Raw genomic sequence first — 26,988 nt, forward strand, 5'->3', positions numbered from 1 at the left:
ACATTATGAATTTGGTAAAAAAATAAAAATAAAAATAAAAATCCCCATGTTCTCAGCATTTTCGTTCAACCTTGCTTATTCCACCACTTTTCCCACACATTTGAACCTTCATTTTTTTTTTATCACCTAAATGTCCACAAACAAGTGTCCTTAAAATATCCATTCACTCGCTTTGAAGCTTCCACAATAAATCATAAATCAACAGGTGAATTATGGTAGCATTTCCTCACCTTTATTTTATTTTATTTTTTATTCAATCCTTCCTTTTGGATAAATGGTTACATATAGTTACATCTATAAAATATATTTGATGCCTTGACAGATAGCATTCATCCTATCTCATAGCTCTTCTGTCCTTAATTTTTAGAGCCCAATATGCCTCATCTTTAGATTCTCCATGTAGTTATCATGTGTTCTTGAGTTTTAGAGGTGAAGACACTCGCAAGACGTTCACTGACCACCTCTACACAGCTTTAAAGCATAGAAGACTTTGCACCTCTAGAGATGACGACGAGATTTGAAAGAGGTGAAAATATTTAGTTTGAATTGCAGAAAGAAATTCAAGAGTCGAGGATTTCAATAGTTGTCTTCTCAAAAAACTGTGCTTCTTCAAGTTGGTGTCTTGATGAACTTGTAATGATCCTCAAATGTAGGACTACTGGGCATGTAGTGCTACATGTCTTCTATCACGTAGACCCATCCCATGTGAGGAAGCAAATGGAAAGTTTCGAAGCAGCATTCACGAGGCATAAAGAAAGATTCCATACAGAAGGGGTTGAAAAAAAAAGATGAATGGAAGGACAAGATACAAGAATGGAGAGCAGCACTCAGAGAAGCTGTAGATTTAGCAGGGATGAATTTAGAAAATCAAGTTGATGGGTAATTTCCTCCCATGTCCTATTTTAGCTAAGCATTATTTGCACCACCCATTTTGGGGTTTCATAATTAGAAGTATTTCATACAAGGGTCTTTTAGATTAAGAATTATTTAATCAAAATTTGGGATGAATTTTTTTTTCTTAAATACAAAAGTTTGACATCTTTTAATTTTTAGAAGTTAACCTTTAAATACAGGAGTTAAATTGCCCTTGAGGGAATATCCCAACATATTACAAGTCGATTTCTTTTCAAATCGATATAGGTTCACAAGATGTTCTTCATAATACTCTAAAAACACTTGAATTTATTAACTACGATTTTGAGTATGCTTCTCCCTTTTAATCTATTTGAAAAGATGATATGAAGTTATTCAATTGCAACCATAAAAATTTGGGTCAATTACACGAAGACAGACCCCCTCAACTAGTAGTGTATATAACTTTACCCTATCTATGAATCTGTACCTATTGACCCTCTTTAAGTATAAAAATCATACAAATTTACTAATTCTAGAGGTGGTTTGGAGGGGTACAAAATGATACACGTTTACAGTTGAAAGGGTCAAAAAGTATGGATTCATAGTTGTGGAGGGAAATGATATTTACTAATTAATAGTTGAGGGGTTTTGGTATAATTAACCCTAAAAATTTTATTGAAAAAAAAAATTACTATTTTTCAAAATATTTAATAACTTAGCTTACTATATAAATAACAAATAAAAAAAATTGCAAAATAGAGAAAACAATTTATATTCAAAAAAAGAATATTGATGCACAACCATGATTGTGAAAACCCTTTTCTTTTCACCTAGGACTCGTCCAATTGTTTCACCAAAGAGAATAAAATAGTCATTTTGTTCATTATTGCATGAGAATTTATAATTAAGTTCTAGTCATGGCATTCTTATTGTGCTTTATTTTTAATCTTGATCTTATCTTTAGATTCGAGTCAAAATTTATCCACAAACTTGTAGAAGCGGTTGCAAACAAACTAAGATGCACAATCTTGGGCAATTCTCCCTACTTGATTGGAATGCATTCTCGAGCCAAAAATATTGAGCTTTGGTTACAAGACGAGTGCAGTGATATTGGTATAGTCGCAATTTGTGGGATAGGTCGAATAGGGAAGATAACCATTGCCAAATTTCTATATAATTCGAACTTTCCAAGGTAGTAGTTTTCTTGCAAATGTAAGAGAAACTCTAAAACAACTGAATGGTTTACTTCAATTACAAACACAAGTTCTTTCAGACATTTTAAAGGGAAGAAAGGAAAAATTGTACAGTGTTGATGAAGGAATTGTTAAATTAAAGATGCATTATGTGGCAAAAGAGTTCTTTTAGTTCTTGATAATGTAGATACAATGGACCAATTAGATACAGTACTTGGAATGCGAGATTGGTTTTCTCAAGGTAGTAAAATCATCATAACCACTAGACGTGAGCGGTTGCTAAGGGCTCATGAAGTTTACTAGATTCACAAGGTTGAAAATTTGAATTACAATGAATCCTTGTAGCTCTTTAGTTGGCATGCCTTCGGGAATCATAGAGGACTCGGAAAGGGTGGTACAATACTGTGGAGGGCTTCCACTAGCTATTAAAATTTTGTGTTCTTCTCTATTGGAGAAAAGCTTAAATGTTTGGAAAAGTCATCTAGAAAAATTGAAAGCAATCCCTGATTATGAACTTGTTAAAAAGCTCAAAATAAGCTATGACGCTTTACAAGAGGACCGCGACAAAAATTTATTTGTCCATGTTGCTTGTTTTTTTTTGTTGGGATGGATGAAGATTGGGTAGTTACCATTCTAGATGGATTTGATTTTTACACAACAATTGGGATTCAAATCTCATTGATAGATGTTTGTTAGCGGTTGATGAAAGCAAAAAGTTTGTGATGCAGCAATTGGTTCAAGAAATGGGAAGACAAATTGTTTGCCAAGAATCACTTAAGGAACTGGGAGAACGTAGTAGACTATGGGATCATAAAGATTCCTTCAATGTCTTAAGAGAAAATATTGTAAGAATCAATCCTACTCCTCATTTGTATTTGTATGTATTTGTGTAGTTATTTATTATCAAAACATGATCCAAACATAGAAACTTCATACCAAAAAAAAAAAAAAAAAATTTATTTGCAAGTTACATTGGTGTTGTTTTCATGTGAAATGAAAGTTACATATCATTTGGTATGAGAATTTTGTACAAAACATTTTTTTTTGGTACATCGGAAAGTAATTGTACAAGACATTTTTTGTATAGTATTACTCTTCTTGATCATTGTCAACCCCCTCTCATTCTTTGTCAAGGGACAGGAAAAATTTAAGGCCTCAAACTAGATATGAATTTTTTGGAGGATAAATATGACAAGACAGTCTTTGGTATCAAAAGAAAATGTCATTTTGAAGAATTCCTCAGCACAACATTGCTATCAAATGTAGGAAATTTGTTTAAAAGACTTTGTTTTGGCATCTTTTCTTGGCAGACAGTAGGCACTGCTCTACGAAATTCAGATAAGATAGCTTTAGAAGTTGATGCATTTGCAAGGATGCACAAACTAAAACTTTTGCAACTCAAAAATTTACAGGTCAATGAAAGCTTTGAAAATTTTCCTAGAGGATTACGATGGTTGTGTTGGCATGGATTCTCTTTCAACTCTATATGCAATGATTTCCCTTTGGATAACCTAGTTGTTCTAGACATGCAGTATAGCGACTTGCAAAAGGTTTGGGAAGGAACAAAGGTATGTTACTCATTTGTTTGTTTTCATTTCAATTTTTTTTGAGAATTAAAAGAAACAATAACCAACATTTTTTAATTATTACAGTTTCTCGAGTCATTAAAAATACTTGATCTTAGTCATTCCCCTTATCTTTTCGAAACTCCTGATTTCTAGGAAGTACCCAATATTGAGTGACTAATACTTGAAAACTGTGCATGACTGGCAGAGGTACATGAATCTTTTGGACACCTTAAGAGACTTGTTTTATTAAATTTAAAAGATTGCAAAAATCTAAGGAAGCTTCCAAAAAGCATTGTTATGCTCAAATTTTTGGAAACACTTGACATCTCAGGTTGCTCAAATATTAAGGAACTGCCACTAGACATGGGGACTATGGATTCTCTAACAAAGCTCAATGCAAATGGAATTGCCGCAAGTCAATTACTTTCTACCACTAAGGAGGTCAAACCATGGCATTCATTTATCTGGCCTTCTCTATTGAAACCAAGAAAAACTGTAGAAATTTCATGTGATAACCCTGGTCCGTATTATGCTAAATAATCTTAATTGTGATTGTAATTATGTGTTTGATATGATTTTGAGTGCCATTTATATGAATATATGTGGTTTTGAATTTCTATCTATTCACAATAGGAAAATCTATTTGATTTAACTGCTGTAGAATTTAATTAAAGGCCCTATCAGCCACAGGAACCGAAATTGACTACACCATTGTGATTGACATAATTTTTAGAGCCTACGGTGAAATTTAATTGAAAATTTATTCAGATCAAAATAATTAGATTCAGAACGATTAATTAAGTGCTATTAATTAGCTATAATCAAAAGTGATTAAAGGAGCTTATATAAAGGGCCAATTTACACTCTCATTCATTTGTTTTGAGCTCAAATTAGATTTTGCTCTCTCTAGAGAGAGAAAACCGAACTTTTAGAGAGAGAGGGAGCTCAAATTGATGATTGAACTAAAGGCTTGAGAATTGGAGGTTAAACTCAAAGAATTTGCTAGAATTTGGGTGTTTGAAGCTCCTAGGTGAGTGGATTCATAAGTTTGAGTTTGTAATTTTGTGAATTCAAAGTTTGATTGTGATCAAGAACATAATTTGAATTGAATTTGTTGAATTTGAAGCATATATGTGCATGCATGTGCATAATTGCCATGGTTATACACATTCAAGCATGGAGCATGTTGAATATGAAGAATTGAGCACCAAACATTACATGCATGAGTAATTTTGTATAGCTTCATGAGTTTGAACACCATTTGTGTCATGACCTAAACCCGCCCCTATAGATTAAGGTCATATCCGGCCAGTAATCATGAGATTACATACGGCCTCAAACCAAAACAAACATATAGCGATAGAGTGAAGGGGCCAAGACGGAAGCAAACTTAAAAATTTTGTCCAATGAGCTATGCTTACATGGCATGTCAAAACATTTCACGTATACTTAATAATAACTCACACCACATATCAGTAGTTAACATCTTGTATACCCAGGATCATTCAAACACATAGTCAGCCATGCCAAAAGCTTATACACATAAATGGTCTATCATGACCAATATAAGTAGCAAGAAATACAAAAGATCATAAACAAAGCGTCTTGCATGAGGCACCTGGGCTGACTTCACAAAACTCGGGTGTAGACACCCTATTTTTGACCGTCCTCAAGACTTGGATGTCACCGTTTGAACACTCAGTGATCATCCATGTTCGTGTTCGTTTTGAGTTCTTGGAGGTCTCGGCTACGAGCCTTGCCTCAAGATCCCTCAACTTGGCTGTTTTGTGCTTGGTCATGGACCAAACACTTGTGTTTATGCTTATGAGGGAAGAGAATGGCTTGTTAGTCATCCTCACACCTCACCGGCCTTGGCTTGAGGCCACTGGCCCCATTTTTTTGCTACCGGCCATTAGTGATGGCCGGTCGACATTGTTTTTGGTTGGCTGGCCGTTTGCCGGCCGTTTGTTTGGTCAATCGGCCATATTTTCTGGTCGGGGCTTCTTTTTTGCCTTTTTTAGGCATTGTGCATGCCAGCTGTGCCAGCTGGAGCACACATACCTGTCCTCCATACACGTGTATTGAGGATTTGCACCCTTTGCACCCTTTTACTCTAGCTTCTTGAGGAAGCATGAACCCTTTACTCTAGCTTCCTCAAGAAGCTTGAACCTTTGTCTTAGCTTCCCCAAGAAGCTTGAACCTTTGTTCTAGCTTCTTGAGGAAGCTTGACCTCTTTGTCTTAGCTTCTCCAAGAAGCTTAGGCCCTTGTTTTGTTCTATAAAAGAGGGCCTCCCTTCTCCTTTAGGGGGGTTGAGCAAATCAGAGATATACATCACATATAGCACTCTCTCTCTATATCTCTCCCTCTCTCTAGATTCTGTGTGTAATAGTGTTCAAAAGTGTGTTTTTGTTCCTATTTTTGCACTAAGGCACCTAGTGTTACACCATACTTTGGTTACTGAGGTGTTGAGGGACTGGTTTTAATCAGAGGAAGGGGCTAGGGTTGGTGTTCTTGAAATGTTCTTCAAGGGTGAGCACTATTGCTTTATATTCCCCATTTTTGTACAAGCTTTTGACCTATCATGCATGCTGTTTTGAGTTTTGTGTATAATTGATAAAAGTTCTGATTTTTCACGTTTAAGATGTTTCATTAAGGTCTCTTTTGTGTTTGGAGTTGTCCACCCCCTCTTAGGGCTTGTTTGGCCTCTTTTTGTGCCTTTGTCTTTGAGCTTTGGGACCCCTTTATTTCGACCTTCTCACCACTAAAATCCAAAGGATTTTCAGTGGTAGAGAAGTGGTTTTGAGGTCACGTATAGGGGAGGGACACCCCTCTCCCTTTGTGTCTCCTTTGCTTGTGTTTTTAGCTTATAAAGGTAGCATGCATGCTTAGTCGATTTTGGTTTCATCTCAGTGGGTATTTAGTGATATTTTGACGTGTTATACCTTTGTTTTAAGTTGGTTTAATGTCCTCTTTCATGCAGTGTATGCTTGTCTTGTAATCCCATGTTTTGGCCTAACATGCATCATGTTGCAAGGTGGCATTTTAGCATGATTTTGGTCTAGTTCCAAGAACATTTTAGCTTTGTTTTGCCATGCTTAAGGTCTGTTTGGTGTCCTTTTGGTCATGCTTACATTGCTTTGTATAGCCACCATGCATTCTAGCTTGTTAGCCTCGGGTGTGTGAGTCATTAGCATGCATCACTTTGACCTTTCTCATGATTTGGAATCACTTGAGATCATATTTCAGTCCATGCTTCATGCTCGTATGCTTGCATTCGCCACCCTTTCAATGCTTTGAAGAATTGTTGCCTTATGCTCCATGTTTAGGCCATTGTGCATGCCTCAATGTTTACATTATTTAGCTGCCATATCAGTAGGTTTTGGGGGTTATTTGGTCATGCTTGACCTCTGATTTTGGTCCCCTTCCCTCTTTGGAACTTGCCTCATGTGGTCACGGCTTGAGCCCCTTGGTTAGTCTCAAGTTTTGGGCTTCTTTGTGTGCCTTACTTGCATGATTCCAGTGGCTTGGCATCATCCTTTTGCATTCTTTTTAGAGTTTAACATGATTGTCTAATGTCCATGTTTGTCTTCTTTTAAGTGTCCTTGGAAGTTGCCCCTTCCATGCTTAGGTGATAGGCCCATTGGTATGCTTGTCTGTGTGCACATTTACCCATCATTTCCATTGCACTTTGGCCACTGTTTTGGGGAATGGTTGAGGCCTCCCATTTCGGTTTAAACCCATCCTTGTACATAGTTGCATGTTTGACATGTTACATCTTGTTACATCATTTGCATGCTTGCATTATATCATGTTTGCATGTTCTTATTACATTAGCTTAGCTTGCATGTTAGGTCGCATTGCATTGTATCTTGCATGCTTAGCACATTTTACATTTGCATGTTTAGGTTGCATTGCATTGCATTTGGCATGCTTTGCTAACTTAGCCTCGTATTGCATACATGAGCCATTTTGCATATTTGAGCCATATTGCATACATGCATTGCATTGTGTTTGGTTTGGGGTGTCAAACCAAACATGAGGTATGAGGTGTGTTCATACTTAAAGTGACGAAATACACCTCAATCCTCGGTCGCCGACACTCTTGATCCTAACATGATAGAGTGTGTAGCATTCATTTGTTTTCGTTGCATTCATTTTACATTGATTTGCAAACTTGGCACCTTTGGCCATCATGCATCGAAATGCGTGATTGGTGGCTCGAGGACCGAGAGCCATGCTCCCTTGAGTTCATTTCATGATAGGGAGAGTGGCTATGTACACATTGCCTTGAAAATACCTTGCCATGCACTGTCTGTCCTCTGCTGCAGCAAAACCAGTGTTCTGCAGGAAGTAATGGCCGGTCGGCCACTTTCAGTGCCGGTCGGCTACCAAAGTCTAGCCGGTGGTTCCACTTTTGGTTGATAACTGTATTCCAGTGGCCGGTGGACTTTCATTATGGCCGGTGACATCCCACGGTGCTATGGGAGTGTTCCAAAAGCATCACAAGTATTTTCACATCTCTCAGAGGTGCAAAACAGTGCTAACAGAGGCAACAATGGCATGGCGACGGGTTTCCGAGCGAGGCGAATCGAGCATACATCATCCAAGCATTCCAAGGCGGGGCTGCAGCGGCCTCCCTATAGCAACCCTCACCTTACTCTTGTTGTACTTGCATACATTCATGCATGATCTTGTCTTGTTATGTGTTTTGATAGTTTTGTCTTGCCTTGTTTTGTTTAAGTGTTGCTTGTATAATTTTGTTCCTTGCTTGGTGTGTAGCCGAGGTCATCTTGAGCTTAGTTCACCTCTGAACCTTTGTACTTAGAACTGTTTTGGAACCACATGGTCGACCCCCATCTTCACCTCGGGCATGTTTGCCGAGATGTTTTGCACTTAGTGATCCTTGTCCTTGGGCAGGTATGGCCTAGACCGAGGTGTGGCACACCCAGGCTAAGGCGCGGCACAGCTTAGTCAAGTGTCATCCTCCCTGGCCGATGTCTTTGTTACCCTGTTGCCAAAGCTTTGACTTTAGCCGATGTCATTACATGCCGATGTTTCTTGCCTTAGCTTGCTGCATACGCTTTGTCATAAGACTTGTCTTATCAATTAGTCACCTTTTGAGTTGAACCAACCCGATAGCGCCACGTGTCCGAGCTGAAGGTTAAGTCAGCCGGCAGGCCTGTGAACATATCATTCTTTTGTGTCATTTTGTTGCAAGTTTTGTTCTTGAAGAGGGAGAAGCTCTAGAAGAGGGAGAAGGAGTTTTAAAGTGAGAGAGTAGATTTTCGAGTTGACCTTTGGAGTTTGAGCCGTTAGATTCGAGCTTTGGGGTAAGAATCTTAATCTACTCTGGTTGTTGTTATTGATCATCTAGTTGCATTGCATGATCGAATTTGTTTTGCATGTCATGCATCGATTTGAAGTTGGTTTCGAAAGAGAAAGATAGTATTCATGTGTTCTTGAAGAAAAGTCTCGTTTTGATCCGAAAGTTTGGAACAAGAACCATGTTTTGTGTTTGTTCTTGCATGACGTTCTTGTATGGGTACCCAGGTCCGTGTTTTGAACTCATGGCATGAAATCTCAGATTTTTGTAACAAGTTATGATCTTGCACTCATCTTCCTCATGATCATGTTCATCATGTTCTTCAAAGGGAAACCCAGGTTTTCCCGACTTTGCTTTTGAATGTGGCCATCGGGACCACACCTCGGCAAAGAGGTGTGGGACCTCGGCAAAGACCTGGTTGGTACCCAGTGTGTTTTCATGGGACGGAAGTAGTGTTTAACCTCCCAACATGTTTTGCTTTGTTATTGACTTGGTTCTGGTGAGAATGCCGGGATCATTTGCATGCATAAAAAGCTTGTTTTGAGAATGTGATTGCCATGTGATTGTAGGTCCTTGATCTTTGCTTTGAGCCTACACCCGAGGAGATCTATGTGAGTGATATTTTTAATAAAGCTATATTATACTGTTTTGATAAATCTTGCTGCGCTTTGTTTTGACAAAAGTATTTGTTAAGCATGAATGAATAGCTCTGTTTTGGTGTATCAAGTATAAGCCTTGTTTTGATGTCATTCTTGAAAAGTCTCTTGTGCTGGAGGACTCTAAACTTTCGCAGTACCAAGTATAAAAGTCCCTTGTGCTGGAGGACTCTAAACTTTCGCAGTACTAAGTATAAAAAGATACGGCCCTTTCTTGGAAAGACTACTGTGTTAAAGCGGGCTACGGGCCTAAGTAACACAAGTTCCATCGTGTTAAAGCGGGCTACGGGCCTAAGTAACACAAGTCCCATCGTGTTAAAAAGGGCTACGGGCCTAAGTAACACAAGTCCCTCATGCTGGAGGACTCTAAATTTTCGCAGCACCCTTGCCTAATCGATTATGGATCGGTTATTCCCTTGTTTTGCCACTGACAGTTTACCACGTGGGTTTGCTTGTTCGGAATGCTATCGTTTTGTACCTCGCCGATGTTAGTGAGCGAACCTTAGAGCTGTAAGGCTTTGTTAGATGAACACGGTTCACCTCTTGATTTGTAAAGTTTTGATAATGTTTCGTTTTGAAAGGACTTTGGCTATTGTTCATGCTAAAACCTTTATTATTTGTACCATTCACTGAGTATCCAAGCTCACCCTCTCTATATATATGTAGGTGATGAGCAGGACGTCGGCGACGCCTAGAATGTGTTTTTGAAAGCTTGTTTTGGATCCATGATTTTGTCAGCTTTGTTTTGTATTCACGTCGGCGATGTCATTTTTTTATGTCGGCGAATCTTGAAAATCATGCTTCTTGGCTTGTATTCACTGTATTTTGTATATGTCGGCTCGAGAAGCCTTTTGATCAAGATGTAATACGTATTTTACCTTGTTGTATTCAAGTTTGTAAAGTTATGTAAGGATGTATGCCATTTCATTGGCCTTATGCACTGCTCTTATGGACCACTTGTATTTTAGATTATTGCTTCCGCGCTCGTGAGCCCCCTATATCTATACTCTGATCGTGTGTGAATTTTGAAAGTTGGCCTTCGGTAATCACGGATTACTGGCCATCACGGCACCAAACTACTAGGGGTGGTTTGGGGTTGTGACAGAAAGGTATCAGAGCACAAGTTCCTCAGTATACGTTATTCACACACTTTGAGTCCTAAAGAGCATAGGATTTCCCTTAGAAAGATGTTAGGATTGCATCATGGTGCTTGCTATTTGAACGAGGTGTGCATTGTCTTGACATACCTATTTGTTACTTGCCTACGTGGTTATTTGCTTAATTGTTTTAAAGTCACACTTTGCATGCTCATAGCATCATGAGGAGAGGTAGACCTCCAATTGGCCGAGATTAGCCCGAAGACAGATTGGACAGACTGGAAAGATTAGTTGAAGGTTGGGCCAGCGAGTTGAGGCAAACAAGACAGCAGTACGCTAGTGCCACGTCGACTCAGGCCGAGCAGACCAACGGCCGAAATGTAGTTCCACCTCCACCTCCTCCGGTGCCGCAAGTTCCTCCGCAGCCAGCCTTATATGGGGATGGCACGATAGCTTTGATCAGGGAGTTCAAGAAAATGAAACCCACGAGATTCTCTGGGGGTATAGAGCCAATGAAGGCTGAGGCGTGGGTTTTGGAAATGGAAAAGTTGTTCGAGATCTTTCCTAGCACCGACGCTCAGAAGGTGACATTGGCAGCATTCACGTTAGATGATGACGCTCGCAGATGGTGGATGATGGTTCGAGAAAGCAATCCAGATCTGACCTGGACCCGATTGTTAGAGTTGTTCTACAACAAACACTTTCCCCTAAGTGTTCGAAACCGCAAGGCTACCGAATTTCAGACTTTGACGCAAGGCAACCGAACAGTGGCGGAATATGACCGCGCTTTTACTGAATTGGCGAGGTTCGCACCTCACATGGGCAACGATGAATACATGAAGGCCAGGAAGTTCGAGAGTGGGCTTCGCGGACCGATTCAAGACCGGGTTAACTTGCACAATATGCCGACTTACGCCGAAGTGTTGGACAAAGCCATTCTGGCCGAAGCTAACCTGAATCGATACCAGAGCTCGGGGGAGAACCAGCGAAAGAGACAGAACTATGACAATCGTCGAGCACAACTGGGCATCAAGAAAAAGACGAACATGGGCAGTGCTGGTAACCTAAGGCAGGAAGGTAATGCTAAACCGACGTGTTCGGATTGTGGGAAGCAACATTTCGGGGTCTGTCGTCGGACGTCTGGAGCCTGTTATGAATGTGGCGAAATGGGTCATTATGTGAAAGATTGCCCTAAGACAAAGGCTGATAACAACAAGAAAGGTGAGAATATCTCGGGTTCCGTCCAAAAAGGTAATGTTGGAAAAGGACAGATAAGACAGGGCAGAGTATTTGCGCTAGTACCAGGAGACACTCAGAATGCTGAGACAGTGGTGTCAGGTATACTCCTAATTTGCTCCCAAAATGCCTATGTGTTGATTGATTCGGGTTCTACGCATTCGTTTGTATCTGCTAAGTTTGCCGAGAAGATTAATAGAGAACTAGAACCCCTTGATTATGTATTATCTGTGTCTACTCCATCTGGGAGACCTATGACATTTATAGAGCATGTGTTGTTATGATTGAGAATGTTGAATTGTTAGTAGATTTAATGCCTCTGGACATAACTCATTTTGATGTTATACTGGGAATGGATTGGTTAGTCGCAAATCATGCATCTATTAATTGTGTTTCGAAAAGTGTCACACTGAGACCCCCAAACCTAGCTGAGGTTATTTTCCAAGGTAAAGGGGTAGTGCCCCCACCTTACTTGATTTCGTTCATTAAGGCCAATAAGTTAATTCAGAAAGGGTGTCGAGGCTACTTGTGTAGTATACTGGGTGATCAGAATGGAAATGCTAATTTAGCCGACATCCCAGTTGTTAATGAATTCCCCGACGTCTTCCCGAACGAATTGCCTGGCCACTTAGCCGATAGAGAGGTAGAGTTTGCTGTTGATATCATGCTGGGAACCCAGCCGATCTCCAAAACACCCTACAGGATGGCCCCAGCTGAACTTAGGGAATTGAAACCGCAATTACAAGAATTGTTGGATAAGGGATTTATTAGGCCGAGCACTTCACCATGGGGAGCACCTGTTTTATTTGTTAAGAAAAAGGATGGCACGCTCCGTCTTTGTATCGATTACAGAGAACTTAATAAGGTCACCATTAAGAACAAGTACCCATTACCTAGGATTGATGATTTGCTTGATCAATTACAAGGAGCACGAGTCTTTTCTAAGATTGACCTTAGGTCTGGTTACCACCAGCTTAAAGTTAAAGCCGAAGATGTTGAGAAGTCTGCTTTTCGGACAAGGTATGGCCACTACGAATTTTTAGTAATGCCTTTTGGAGTGACCAATGCCCCTGCTGCATTTATGGATTTAATGAACAGAGTCTTCAAGCCGTATTTAGATGAGTTTGTAGTTGTCTTCATTGATGATATATTGATCTATTCCAAGAGTAAAGCTGAACATGAAAATCATTTGAGACTTGCCTTACAGATTTTGAGACACCGGAAATTGTATGCTAAGTTTAACAAGTGTGAGTTTTGGCTTCCTACTATCTCATTCTTGGGTCATGTGATTAATGAAGAGGGTATCTCGGTTGATCCTAGAAAAATTGAAGCCGTAGTAAATTGGCCGAGGCCGACTAATGTGTTCGAGATTCGTAGTTTTCTGGGTTTGGCAGGTTATTACAGGAAGTTTGTGAAGGATTTCTCAAGGATTGCAATTCCATTGACGCAATTGACTAAGAAGGGAATACTGTATGAATGGACTAAAGATCGGGAGTCAGCTTTCCAGGAACTGAAGACGAGGTTAGTTATAGCACCAGTACTTGTACTCCCATCCGGTAATGAAGAGTTTCATATCTATAGTGATGCATCGCGTAAGGGTTTGGGTTGTGTATTGATGCAAAAGGGTAAAGTCATAGCATATGCATCTCGTCAGTTAAAGCCACATGAAAGGAACTATCCCACCCATGATTTGGAGCTAGCAGCCGTCGTATTTGCTTTAAAGATTTGGCGTCACTATTTGTATGGAGCTTCTTGTCAGGTTTTTACAGATCATAAGAGTTTAAAGTACCTGTTCATTCAGAAGGAATTGAATTTGAGACAGAGAAGGTGGCTTGAGTTGTTGAAAGACTATGATATGCAAATTCAATATCACCCAGGTAAAGCTAACAGCATGGCCGACGCTCTGAGTAGGAAGTCAGATGGAAATTTGGCGTGTTTGACCATGATAGCAGTGGAGCCGACTATTGTTGATGAGGTAAAGACAAGACAGATGGAGGATAAATTCTTTAAGAAAATAGCCGAGGAGATTGTCACAAAGCCGAGATCAGGATACACCATCGAAAATCAAGTGCTCAAGTTTGAAGGAAGGTTATGCGTGGCCGACATCCTAGAGTTAAAAAGGAAGATCTTGCAAGAAGCCCACAACTCCAAATTTACCGTCCATTCAGGAAGCACTAAGATGTATCAAGATGTGAAGCAGACCTTCTGATGGCCAAATATGAAAAGATATAGCTGAGTTCGTATCCCAGTGTCTGTGTTGTCAACAAGTGAAGGCAGAACACCAGAGACCAGCAGGACTTCTACAACCCTTGTCAATTCCTGAGTGGAAATGGAAACACATCTCCATGGATTTTGTGGTGGGTTTGCCGAGGACGCAAAGAGGTATGGATTCAATTTGGGTTATCATTGACAGATTAACTAAGTCAGCACATTTCTTGCCAGTTAAAACTACGTTCAATGCCGACCGACTTGCCGAACTGTATGTGAATGAGATTATTAGACTTCATGGTGTGCCAGTGTCCATTGTATCAGACCAAGATTCGAAGTTCGTTTCTAGATTTTGGCAGAGCCTGCAAGGAGCCTTGGGGACTGAGTTGAGGTTTAGCACAGCTTTTCATCCCCAGACTGATAGGCAAACGGAAAGAACCATTCAGACACTTGAGGATATGCTTAGAATGTGTGTATTGGATTTCAAGGGAAGTTGGGAATTGCATCTGCCATTAGTAGAATTCGCATACAACAACAGTTATCAAGCCAGTATTAGCATGGCGCCGTACGAAGCTTTGTATGGAAGGGAATGCAGGTCGCCGATATGTTGGACCGAGGTGGGAGATATAGCTTTGATTGGCCCCGAGTTAGTTCAAAGAACGACCGAAAAGATTATGCTCATTCAGCAGAGGATTAGGACCGCGCAGAGTCGACAGAAGAGTTATGCCGACCAGAGGAGAAGGGAGCTAGAATTCGAGGTTGGGGATCATGTGTTTTTGAGGATCTCGCCGATGACAGGAGTTTCAAGATTTGGAAAGAAAGGTAAATTAGCACCCCGATATATTGGACCGTTTGAAATTCTGGAGAGAATTAACCCCGATGCCTACAGACTTGCTTTGCCGCCAGATTTAAGCCAAGTCCACAATGTGTTTCATGTTTCGATGTTGAGGAAGTATATCCGAGATCCACTACATATAATTGATCATTCTGGAATTACGATTAATGAGGATTTGGGCCACGAGGAGAAACTAATGAGGATTATTGACTGGCAAGTGAGGCAGTTGAGAAACAAGTCGATACCAATGGTAAAGGTCGAATGGAAGGAGCATTATGGCATAGAAGCCACGTGGGAAAAGGAAGAGGATGTGAGAGTCCGTTATCCGGAGTTGTTTATAGAGCAAGGTAACTTAAGTTTGGGGACCAAACTTCTTTAAGGGGGGTAGACTGTAGCAACCCTCACCTTACTCTTGTCGTACTTGCATACATTTATGCATGATCTTGTCTTGTTATGTGTTTTGATAGTTTTGTCTTGCCTTGTTTTGTTTAAGTGTTGCCTGCATGATTTTGTTCCTTGCTTGGTGTGTAGCCGAGGTCATCTTGAGCTTAGTTCACCTCTGAACCTTTGTACTTTGAACTGTTTTGGAACCACTTGGTCGACCCCCATCTTCACCCCGGGCATGTTTGCTGAGATGTTTTGCACTTAGTGATCCTTGCCCTTGGGCAGGTATGGCCTAGACCGAGGTGTGGCGCACCCAGGCCAAGGCGCGACACAGCTTAGTCAAGTGTCGTCCTCCCTAGCCGATGTCTTTGTTACCCTGTTGCCAAAGCTTTGACTTTAGCCGATGTCATTACATGCCGATGTGTCTTGCCTTAGCTTGCTGCATACGCTTTGTCATAAGACTTGTCTTATCAATCAGTCACCTTTTGAGTTGAACCAACCCGATAGCGCCACGTGTCCGAGCTGAAGGTTAAGTCAGCCGGCAGGCGTGTGAACATATCATTCTTTTGTATCATTTTGTTGCAAGTTTTGTTCTTGAAGAGAGAGAAGCTCTAGAAGAGGGAGAAGGAGTTTTAGAGTGAGAGAGTAGATTTTCGAGTTGACCTTTGGAGTTTGAGCCGTTAGATTCGAGCTTTGGGGTAAGAATCTTAATCTACTCTGGTTGTTGTTATTGATCATCTAGCTGCATTGCATGATCGAATTTGTTTTGCATGTCATGCATCGTTTTGAAGTTGGTTTCGGAAGAGAAAGATAGTATTCATGTGTTCTTGAAGAAAAGTCTCGTTTTGATCCGAAAGTTTGGAACAAGAACCATGTTTTGTGTTTGTTCTTGCATGACGTTCTTGTATGGGTATCCAGGTCTATGTTTTGAACTCATGGCATGAAATCTTAGATTTTTGTAACAAGTTATGATCTTGCACTCATCTTCCTCATGATCATGTTCATCATGTTCTTCATGTTTTTCAAAGGGAAACCCAGGTTTTCCCAACTTTGCTTTTGAATGAGGCCATCGGGACCACACCTCGGCAAGGAGGTGTGGGACCTCAGCAAAGACCTGGTTGGTACCCAGTGTGTTTTCATGGGACGGAAGCAGTGTTTAACCTCCCAGCATGTTTTGCTTTGTTATTGACTTGGATCTGGTGAGAATGCCGGGATCATTTGCATGCATATAAAGCTTGTTTTGAGAATGTGATTGCCATGTGATTGTAGGTCCTTGATCTTTGCTTTGAGCCTACACCCGAGGAGATCTATGTGAGTGGTATTTTTAATAAAGCTATATGTAGACGCGCCCTGTGGAGGGGCCTTCGCTACTACAGTTCGGACTCGATTTTGTGTCACGGTTTTTAATCTTGAACCAAAGAGTCCAAATCTGGCAAATCGTTTTGAGAAACAGATTTTTGAAAAGAAGTGCCAAACATGGACTGCTTTGCCAGATACAGAGTCGCCACCTAAATATATTTTAATGGGGAAATTTAGGAAACCCTGACTCGGTGCCGAAGGCCACATGTCCGTCATCACCGGAGTTGTCTCGGCTCGGTAGCTTGGGTACGATCGGGGAAAGTCAGCTATGAGCACCCCCTTTCGCCCGGTTCAAAGACCGGCCTCTACTAACCATGATATCCGATTTTGAAAACGTTATGTGTTCTTATTCCAATTGTTAGCCTAGAATTACTATGTTATGCGCACATCAAACAAGTATAGACTAGATTGCCTAATTTGGAAATAAACATTGCATATCCGTTTGTTTTGGGAAAATGTTTTGGAATTTGCTACTCGCAAGTAGGCTAAAATACGGATTTCAACGAGTCTTTCAAACTCAAACAATCCAACCTTCACCCACAGGCATTCAAACAATTTATAACACAAAAGCATCTAGCCACATGTTAAGCATACTGTCATGGCAACACTCACACGCATGCGGGATGCTAAAGCATAAACACTTACATCGTACTCCGTGCCAAAACAATAAACTAGTTAGCAAACATGCATGTCCTAGTTCATGTTAGACTGACTAATGCAACACATACGGGATGCAATTAAAGTAGGCTCGGCTAACCTAAGCATGGCATGTGAGATGCAATCAATTGATGCACGTATTCAATTTTGAAATTAAAGTACAAATGCAGTTAGCATGATGTGCCGAGCCTGATGCATGTCAACAAATGCATGAATGCACGCATGCATAGCATAAGGTATGCTAAAATAAATGTGCCCTAATCTACCATCATAAGCAGGTAAATAAAAGGGAAGAAAGAAGTGGGGTTGGAAGACATACATCACACGCACGCACACTTATTACAAATATGCCCTCACTCGGAGGGACCAAAATAATAATACAAATTAATTAACTACGCAAGCTAATTAAATATTACAAATTGCTTAATTAATTAACAAATTAACTAAACTAAAGAAAAACAGTAAACCGCCTCGGGGCGAGGGCCAGATGCAACACATGCTCGGGACTGGCTCGGAATCGCACTGCCATGCATAGTTTGCCTCTATTTTCCCTGCTCTGCTCCTCTGAAAACTACCAAAGTCTCAGGGATGCCTCTCAAGACACTGGGGGATATCATCGGCTGAGCAGAATTTCCACCAGCAGTAGCATTTAATCACCGGCACAAAATAGATCCACCGCCCATCGATTGACTGCCGGTCGGCACTAAATACTGCCGGCCGGCAATAAATTCCTGCAGAACCTGCAACTCACAGCAGCAGAGGGCAAAATCTTGCATGGCAATGCAATTCAAGCAATTTATGCACCAATCACATTCTTTATCATGTTAATGACTCAAAGGAGGATGTGCCCCGATTCTCGGACCACCAATCACGCATTTCCATGCATGATGGCCCAAAGAATCAAGTGTGCAACTTCAATTTCAAAATGCATGCAAACCAAATAAACACACAAGGAGGCCTAACCTCTATCATACTCATCTCAAGAGGCAAGGTGATGGATGCAAGATGCAATGCAACTTAGGCATACGAGCTAAGGATGCAACATGCCGATACAAGCAAACATGCAAGGTGAGCATGCAAATAAGCAAAGGATGGTCTTAAACATGAATTAGGCAGCTCTAGTTAGGCCCAAAACAGTGGCCAAAATGCTAAGTGCATGGAGGCAAATGACATGCAAACATGCATAGATACATGGTCCAAGACTTAAGCATAATGAAGCAACTTTTCGATGCATTTGAAAGGCACAAACATGGACAATTTGCATGCAAATTTCAGAGGCGATAGGTGATGCAAAACAGCCCCGAAACATAACGAAACGACACTCAACGCATGGAATAAATCCCGAAATGCAAGATTAGGCACATGAAATGGCTTACAGCTATACAAAGCATGCACAATATGGACATGGAGCATGAAGACAGAAGCAAGACAGCTCTGAGACAAGCATTTTTACAGTTTATGACATGGCCAAACAGCAAGCAAAGATAGGGCTAAAATGGCATACAAAAACGGCCCTAAACATGAGATTATTAAGCAACTCACAGCTGCTGACCCCAAACATGTTAGGGCCCTTCAACAACATTGAAGAGGGGCCCAAAATAAGCCACTTTGCAGAACTGTAAAAACCCCAAAAACAAACATAGATATGCCTAAGCTCTGATGCAAGAAAATGGGCCAAAAGGTGGCCAAAGAAGCAAGTGGTATATGCAAAGCCCAAACTGAAAAATTCCCTTCTACAACATTGAAGAGGGACCAAAAATATGCACATTTACAGTTCATGGAAGCCCCGAAATCAGTATACAAACATGCTAGAAATGCAATGCAAAATGAGGCTCAAAAGTGGCTATAACATGAGGTATACAAAGCATTCACCAAACAAGCAAAGACCCTTAATAAAACATGTTAAGAAGGTCAAAATAAGGCCACTTTCAGTTCTGATCATGGCCTAAAAATAGAAAAATGATAGGCTAGTGAAGCATGCAAGGATATTGACATACACGTAGATATTGAAGCAAGTGCAAGATGGGGGGCTCAAACAGGGTAAGACCCTTAGTGAAAGATGAAATACAGCTTAAGAAAAGGCTACTTTCAGTTTTGGCCGGAGCTCAAATATACCAGCAACTATGGCTTAGATATGATGCAAAAAAAAAGGCTAGAAAAGGGAAGAAGAGGACTCACCTTTGTAGACCAATGAACCAGCAGCTTTTGGTTGAAGTTTGGGTGCTCTTAGCCTCTGCAAATGACCTCCAATGTGCTGGAATGAAGTGTAGGGGTGTGGTGCTATGGATTGGTGAAGAAATGGCCCAAGAACAAGGGTATTTGATGATTGAATGAGAGAGATATGGAGAGAGATCGAGGGTTGTATGTATGTATATCAGATATACATGGTATATCTCTGGTTTTTTTGCTTCAAAACCATCCAACCTAGACAAAGGGAGAGGAATGGTGCTTATATAAGGCAAGGGAAGCACTTAACTTACAAGCTAAGTAAAGGGAAAGGGGTCAAAGGGGTTCAAGGGGGGTGCAAGGCTTCTAGAGGAAGCTAAAACAGCTGGCCAAGCTTCTCCAAGAAGCTTGGCCAAAGGGTTCAAGTTTCTAGAAGGTTAGGGGGTTCAAAGGGTGTGCAAAGGGTGCAAAACAGCCACACACGTGCATGGGGAGCACGGTCTGTGCATTCCAGCTGCCACAGCTGGCATCCATTCAATCTGTAGAATACTCCGGAAGGTCATCGGCTAGCAAAAAAGGTCGGTCGGCTACTTTAATCTGCCGGTCGGCAATCTATTTGGCCGGTCGGCCATCTATTTGGCCGGTCGGCAGGAAAAATCTGCTCTGCAGGTCCAACTTCAAACGGGCATAACTTCTTCATATGAACTCCTTTTTAGGTCAATCTTGTGTCCAAATTGAAGCCCCGGAAGTAAGCTTTCCAATGGCACCAGTCTTGTATCAACGTTCCAACTATGAAAAAAGTTATGTTTGTTTTGGTGAAGGCTGCTCAGTTTCGGCTCAACTGGGATGATGCCCAACTTCAACCAATCATATCTCCGCCCTCCGGACTCGGATTTAAGAGATTCTTGAATGAAAAATGAAGCCCCGGAAGTCTTCTTTCCAATGGTGGTGGCCTCATAGATTAACTACAAGTGTACAGACAGATGAGCCCGATTCAGCGAGGGCTGCTCAACTCGCTTCTACCCGGATCCATGCCGAACTTCTCCCAAACTAGTTTTCTCCTTTCCTTTCCTCTCTTCTTCAACTCCAAACCCCTAAACAAAGTGTTTTGAAAGATTTGCCTCTCTCCTTGCCGAAGAAACTGAAAATTTTCCCCGCACACCTTTCTCCACCAAGTAAACCATCAGTGGTGCCCAAGTCTTAAGGGCGGTCAAAAAATGGGGTGTCTACAGTTGCCCCTTTATTACTTGTACTATTCACTGAGTATCCAAGCTCACCCTCCCTATGTATATATGTAGGTAACAAGCAAGAAGTCGGCTCCGCCGAGATGTTTGTTTTGTATGCATGTTATGTCGGATTTGAGGATGTCGGCAATCCTGAAGATTATGTTCTATGATTTGTAGCTCAAGGGTTTTGTTTATGTCAGCAATTTTGATGCTTATGCATTTCGAACATGTCGGCTTGAGAAGCCTTTTGTCAAGATGTAATATGTATTTTTGTACTTCATTTCCATGTGTATTCAAGTTTTAAAGCTATGAAAAGATGTATGCCATTTCATTTGACTCATGCACTGCTCTTATGGACCACTTGTATTTTGAATTATTGCTTCCGCACTTGTGAGCCCCATATATTATACTCTGATTGTGTGTGAATTTTGAAAGTTGGCCTTTGGTAATCTTGGATTACTGGCCATCACGGCACCAAACTAGTAGGGGCGGTTTGGGGTCGTGACACTCCCCTTGTAACTAATTTGTTAATTAATTTAGGGTCTGTAATAATCAATTAGCTAGAGTAGTTAATTATTTATTGGGTTTGTATTATTCTTTCGGATCCTCCGTCGAGAGGGTGAATTTGTAATAAGTGTGCGTGCGTGTGTGAATGTCTTCCAACCCCACGTCTTTCTCCCTTTTATTTACTAGCTTTTGATGGTTAGTTTAGGACATGTTTCAATTAGCATACTTATGCTCGCATGTTTGCATCATTCATCTGTTCTGCATGCATCGGGCTCGGCACATCACGCTAACTGCATTGTGTTTCAATTCCAACTTGAATACGTGTATCGAGTTGCCACATTTCACATGCCATTCTTAGAATAGCCGAGCCTATTTTAGTTGCATTTTTGCGTGTGTTGCATTAGCCATCATAACATGAACTAGGATCATGCATGATTCCTAACTAGTTTCTTGTTTTGGCTCGGAGTACTACGTAAGTTTTTATGCTTTAGCATCTTACATGAGTGTGATTTTTGCCATGATAGCATGCTTACCATGAGGCTATTTTGCTTACGTGATATAACTGCTTGAATGCCTGTGGGTGAAGGTTGGGTTGCGTGAGTTGGAATAATTCGTCGAAACCCGTATTTTAGCCTACTTGCGAGTAGCAAATTTCAATCCACTTTCAAAACAAACGGATATGCGATGCTTTGTTCCAACTTAGACAATCCAGTCTATACTTGTATGTTGTGCGCATCACATAGTAATTCTAGGCTAATAACTGGAATAAGAGCACGTAATGTTTTCAAAACTCGATATCATGGTTAATAGAGGCCGATCTTTGATCAGGCGAGCGGGAGTGCTCACGAAGTGACCTTCCCCAATCGTACCTAGGTTCCCAAGTCAAGGCAACTTTGGTGATAATGGACACGTGGCCTCAGGCACGAGTCAGGGTTTCCTAAATTCTCCCAAAATAAAATATTTAGGTGGCGACTCTGTATCTGGCAAATCAGTCCATGTTTGGCACTTCTTTAAAAAAAAATCTATTTTCAAAAATGATTTGCCAGACTTGGACTCTTTGACAATTCATCGGTCTTGCATTGCACTCTGCGAGATTAGATACAGGACTGTGACATTGAGTCCTGAACTGTAGTGAGCCCAAATGAACAAAACGGGATTCCCTCCCGGGACGTTCGGGGACGTCTACAGTTTCTGGCGACTCCGCTGGGGAGTTAGAGAACTTGACTTGAACTCATGATATCTTGTTTTGACTACACTTATGTGTTTCTTTGCATGCATTTGCATTGGTGCGCCTAGGACACCGTGTTTGCCATCTGCTAATCCTGAACGGTTTGTTGGAGGCTCACTTCGAGAAGCGTGCCATAAGGCTGACCGGTTACAGGCTCTGCCACGATGGGAACACAAAGCCCGATTTTACCAGGGCACCCTTTTTGACCATTAGACCTAGTGCATATTCAGAATCCATAGTGACCATTCCAAACTAGGACATGTTGCTTACTCGATCATAGGTTGTTTGAAACCGCTGCGTGCATTGTGAAACACTAGTTCTTGACGAAAATAGGATAGGGAAACCTTGCCCCAACATAGGGGTGTTTTGGCTCTCACTTGTTTGCTATGTGCTTTTAGAGTGCGTCTCTACAGGGAATGCATGTATCAGTTTGCAAGTCTGGGCATCACGCCTGAGGGCACCAGTTCAGTATTTTGGGAATCAGTTATCTGCGGGTATCGAATTTAGATTTGCGGGCAGTAATTTGGGAGCAATAATCAATGTTTGAGAACAGTCTATTCAGCTTATCAACTGTGTGTTGTAATGCCCAACTGTGTGTTTTGCGTTTATTTACGCTGTTATGCTGTCAGTTTGTCTGGTCGTTTATTTCCTCATTATTGCTTATTTTATCTTTTGCTAGGGTAGTGTAGCACAATTGCTTCAAACCAAGCAGATATTCCCCAAGCACTCTGGACTAGAGGTCGCAGACTCTATCGATCTGAGGATCTGGTGGACGGACAACCAGTGTATCATTCTCTACCCCTGGTTACCAGAAAGAGGGCAGTTAGGCAGAAAATATCTGTTCAGCAGTCAGTTCAGAGGGCTTTGTCTACCCCACCTGTATATAGTAGGGATCAGAGTTTTGTTTCTCCCGCAGAGAGGGAACGTATACCGGTAGAACAACTAGATCAGGGCAATATGGCAAGCATGGAGGAAATGATGCGTCAACTCCAAGAGAGTATGAAGCTCATGCAGCAAGACGCTATTCGTCGAGATGAGTTTGCCAAACAACAGGTTGAGGTCATGGCTCAACAAGCCGAGTTAATCGCCAGGCTGCAACAACAAACTGGGGCATCTGCTTAACACCAGGCCCGTCCCCCACCAAGAGTCCCAATACCTGAGGAAACGCCAAATGTCTAGGCAGATACGGACATTCCGATAGGGACGGCTCCGCCCCCGATTCTACTTTAACTATCCAGGGCACCTACTCCTATCGATCTACCGGATTCCCCCTTTAAGTTCGAGGTGGATCCAACAGCATTGAAGGTAAGCAAGCTTGAGAAGCTGTTCAAGAAGTCCCAAGGGGTAAAGTCCATCCCAGACATTGACGACGGGTCTACTGACGCGGCTGTGACGCTGCCAAATCAGTTCAAGATGCCACAAATCGACCGCTTTGACAGGTCTGGGGATCCCATGGTGGATCTACGTTTGTTTTCGGACATACTAAGGCCGATGGGCCTCACCAGACTACAGAAGCTTTCATTGTTTGGCCAGACCCTGTCGGGTCTGGCGGCCATCTAGTACACAAAATTGGAAGACAATGTCAAGCGGAACTGGGATGAGATGGCCGAGGCTTTCATTGCACAGTACTCCTATAACACGCAAATTGAGATTACAACCCGTGATCTCGAGACAACAAGGCAGGAGCCTAAGGAGAGTTTCTCTGAATTCGTAACCCGCTGGAGGGGCAAAGCCTCAATGATGACCATAAGGCCGACGGATAAGGATCAAATACGGATGGTTGTGCGCAACCTCCAACCCAAACTAATGCAGAAAATGATCGTGCTCCCCTTCCCTACCTTTTTAGATCTGCATGAGATGGGAGTACAGATCGAGGATGCCTTGAAGCAGGGCTTGATTGACCAAGACAGAGAACAACCCAGAAGAACCTTTAACCGCAACAACAATACAGGCACAAGCAACACCACAACTGCCACAGCTTCAGAAGTAAGCATGGTCACCACCACTCCCTCAAGAACCCTTGCGGCTACACCATTCTCTGGCATATTCGGTAGTAGCTCGCAAGCAGCCAGATATGCACCCAAGAGCCAAAGAGCCTTTACCCCACTGTATATGCCCCTGTCCAAAGCTTTGGGGGTTTTAATTAGAAAAGGACACTTGAAGCCCCTAGAGCCGCAGCCATTGCCAGAAAAACTTTCCCCCTCCCACAACCCAGCGAAGTACTGTGCATTTCATCAGTAGCATGGTCATGATACCGACCAATTCTATAGATTACGTCATGAGATCCAAGATCTCATTGACAACTGTGTGATTGTACCTCCAGAAAAACCTAATGTTACAACCAACCCTCTCCTACCACACAACCAAGCTCCACCTCCCAAACGCATCAATTTAATCCAGACTGGGGTCATGCCAGACGATCCTAGCATCTATATCACTCCCTCTCACCTACCTAAGCTAGAGGTGTTTATTCCTGACAGCACTGACTTCTGCATGTTGGACATCTCCCGAACCCAACCTGAGCCAGTGGTGGTGACTGTCGAAGACAGAGCAGGGGAGATTTCAGAGAAGAATGGGATTGTTGATTCAGGGTCTGAGGATTCTGCGAGTTGTGTTGAGAAGGTATATAATCTGGGTGATTACATCATGTTAGTGGGTCAGGTTGGGCCGAATGTGGAATTGCCAGCAGGGGCAAGGATTTGCGTGATCTGGGGAGACGGACTTGATCAGGAGACAGATGACTTAGCAGCTCTGGAAGGGAATTTTGCAGACCTTCAGTTTTTCAATGAGCAAGATTCAAGAGAAATGACAATCGACGGGTCTGATTTTGATGAGTCAGCAGAGGTTATAGGGTGGCTTGACGACCAACCCAATGTTGTGGAAGAAGCTCAGCCAGAACTAGGTCCGTTAGGAACAAAGACATCAGCTGTGGTCAAAAGGGCCGAAAATCAGAATACATCACTGGAGAGCGCCGGTGCTAAGAATTTTGCTCGGGACTTCGGCATTGTGAATGCAGGAGATATTGAGCAGGCTGTGTTGAAGTAGTTAGAACAAGAAGGGATCGAAGATTTCGAAAGAGCCAAAAAGGCTAAAGCTCCTGTGGGGGTTGAGAGTGCTGTGTGTACAAGAACAAAATATACTACGAGTACAGGAGCGCAAGGTGCTGCGGGCACAGAGATTTTTGTAATGGAGCCGGACAGGTGTCTGTCGGTTGCCGATGAAATATGGTGGGAGGACGATGATCTATGTCTTGCCCACACGGATGAGGATTGGGGGATTAATCAACCTGATGATACCTGGTACATCGGCGAAGTCGATCATATGACCAGGAGCGGGCGGTATTTCAAACCCCCACATCTGGATCAACTTGAAGCATCCGGAAAGGACAAAGAGGCAGAGAAACAGAAGGAGAAGCAACTCGAAGAAGAGGCTGTGTTGAAATAATTGAAAAAGATACAAGCAGACATCTCCATCTGGGGACTGCTTATGGCTTCTCGAGTACATAGACAGGCCGTCCTTTCAACAATGGATAAGGCCAAGATCTCGATAGAAACCACGCCCGAACAGCTGGTGGCATTGGTTTTTTCGGGAGGGACTTCCCCGATGTTGACCTTTTCCGACAAGGAACTGCCACCTGAGGGTGCGAATCATAACAAGCTGCTCTATATCTTTGTGGAGTGTAGAAACAAATGGATACCGATGGTTCTGGTCAACACTGGGTCTGCCATTAATGTGTGCCCGTCGAGGACGACCTATGCAATAGGGTTGAAGCCCGCGGACTTCGTGCCAACTGCCCAGGTGATTCGGGCGTATGATAACACAAGCAGGGAGGTGATGGGGACTGTCAAAATTCAGACCCAGGTTAGTCCGGGACAACACGAGATTGGTTTCCATGTCTTGGACGTTCCTGCAACCTTTAACCTACTTCTAGGGCGACCGTGGTTGCACCAGGTAAAGGCAGTTTCCTCCACCTTGCACCAGATGTTGAAGTACCTCACGGGAAGGGGGTAGCTATTGTTTTTGGAAATTCATCAATCCATCCGCCGCCGGAAGTGTCTACACCAGTCTTGGAAATTGAGCACGGCACGGAGGATGTGTTCTTATTGAGGTTTACTCTGGCTGAGGCCCGGGTCATGCAGAACATTTTGGCTGTTAATAAGGGGGTTTATGTCAGCACACAATCAACATACCTCATGAACAAGCTTCAACACATCCCCGAGATGGGATTGGGAAAGAGTGGCTGGAAGGGCATCGCTGTATCGGCCGAAGTGCCGCACAACCCGCATACCTTTGGTTTGGGTTATCTGCCCACCAAAGAGGACTGTGTGAGGAAAAGCAAGGAGATGGCTGGGAGATCCAGAGCAAAGCAGGCGGGGAAGCCTTTTGAGTTAATGCACCGACCCATTTAGGGTACCGTAAACGGACGCTTTGTCCGAGAGGGGGAGGACTTTCCATTTTGTGGCTTCCGAGAGCCGTGGATAAACGAGGA

General features: G+C 42.2%; 1 pseudogene; it reads left to right on the plus strand.

Moving 5' to 3' along the window:
• Window positions 1-853: 853 nt before the first annotated feature.
• LOC145791341 (disease resistance protein RPV1-like) lies at window positions 854-25,544 on the plus strand (annotated as a pseudogene).
• The last annotated feature ends 1,444 nt before the right edge of the window (window positions 25,545-26,988 follow it).

This window comes from Camellia sinensis, chromosome 5, assembly GCF_055761805.1.
Source record: "Camellia sinensis isolate YWXY chromosome 5, ASM5576180v1, whole genome shotgun sequence".
Classification (NCBI taxonomy): Eukaryota; Viridiplantae; Streptophyta; class Magnoliopsida; order Ericales; family Theaceae; genus Camellia; species Camellia sinensis.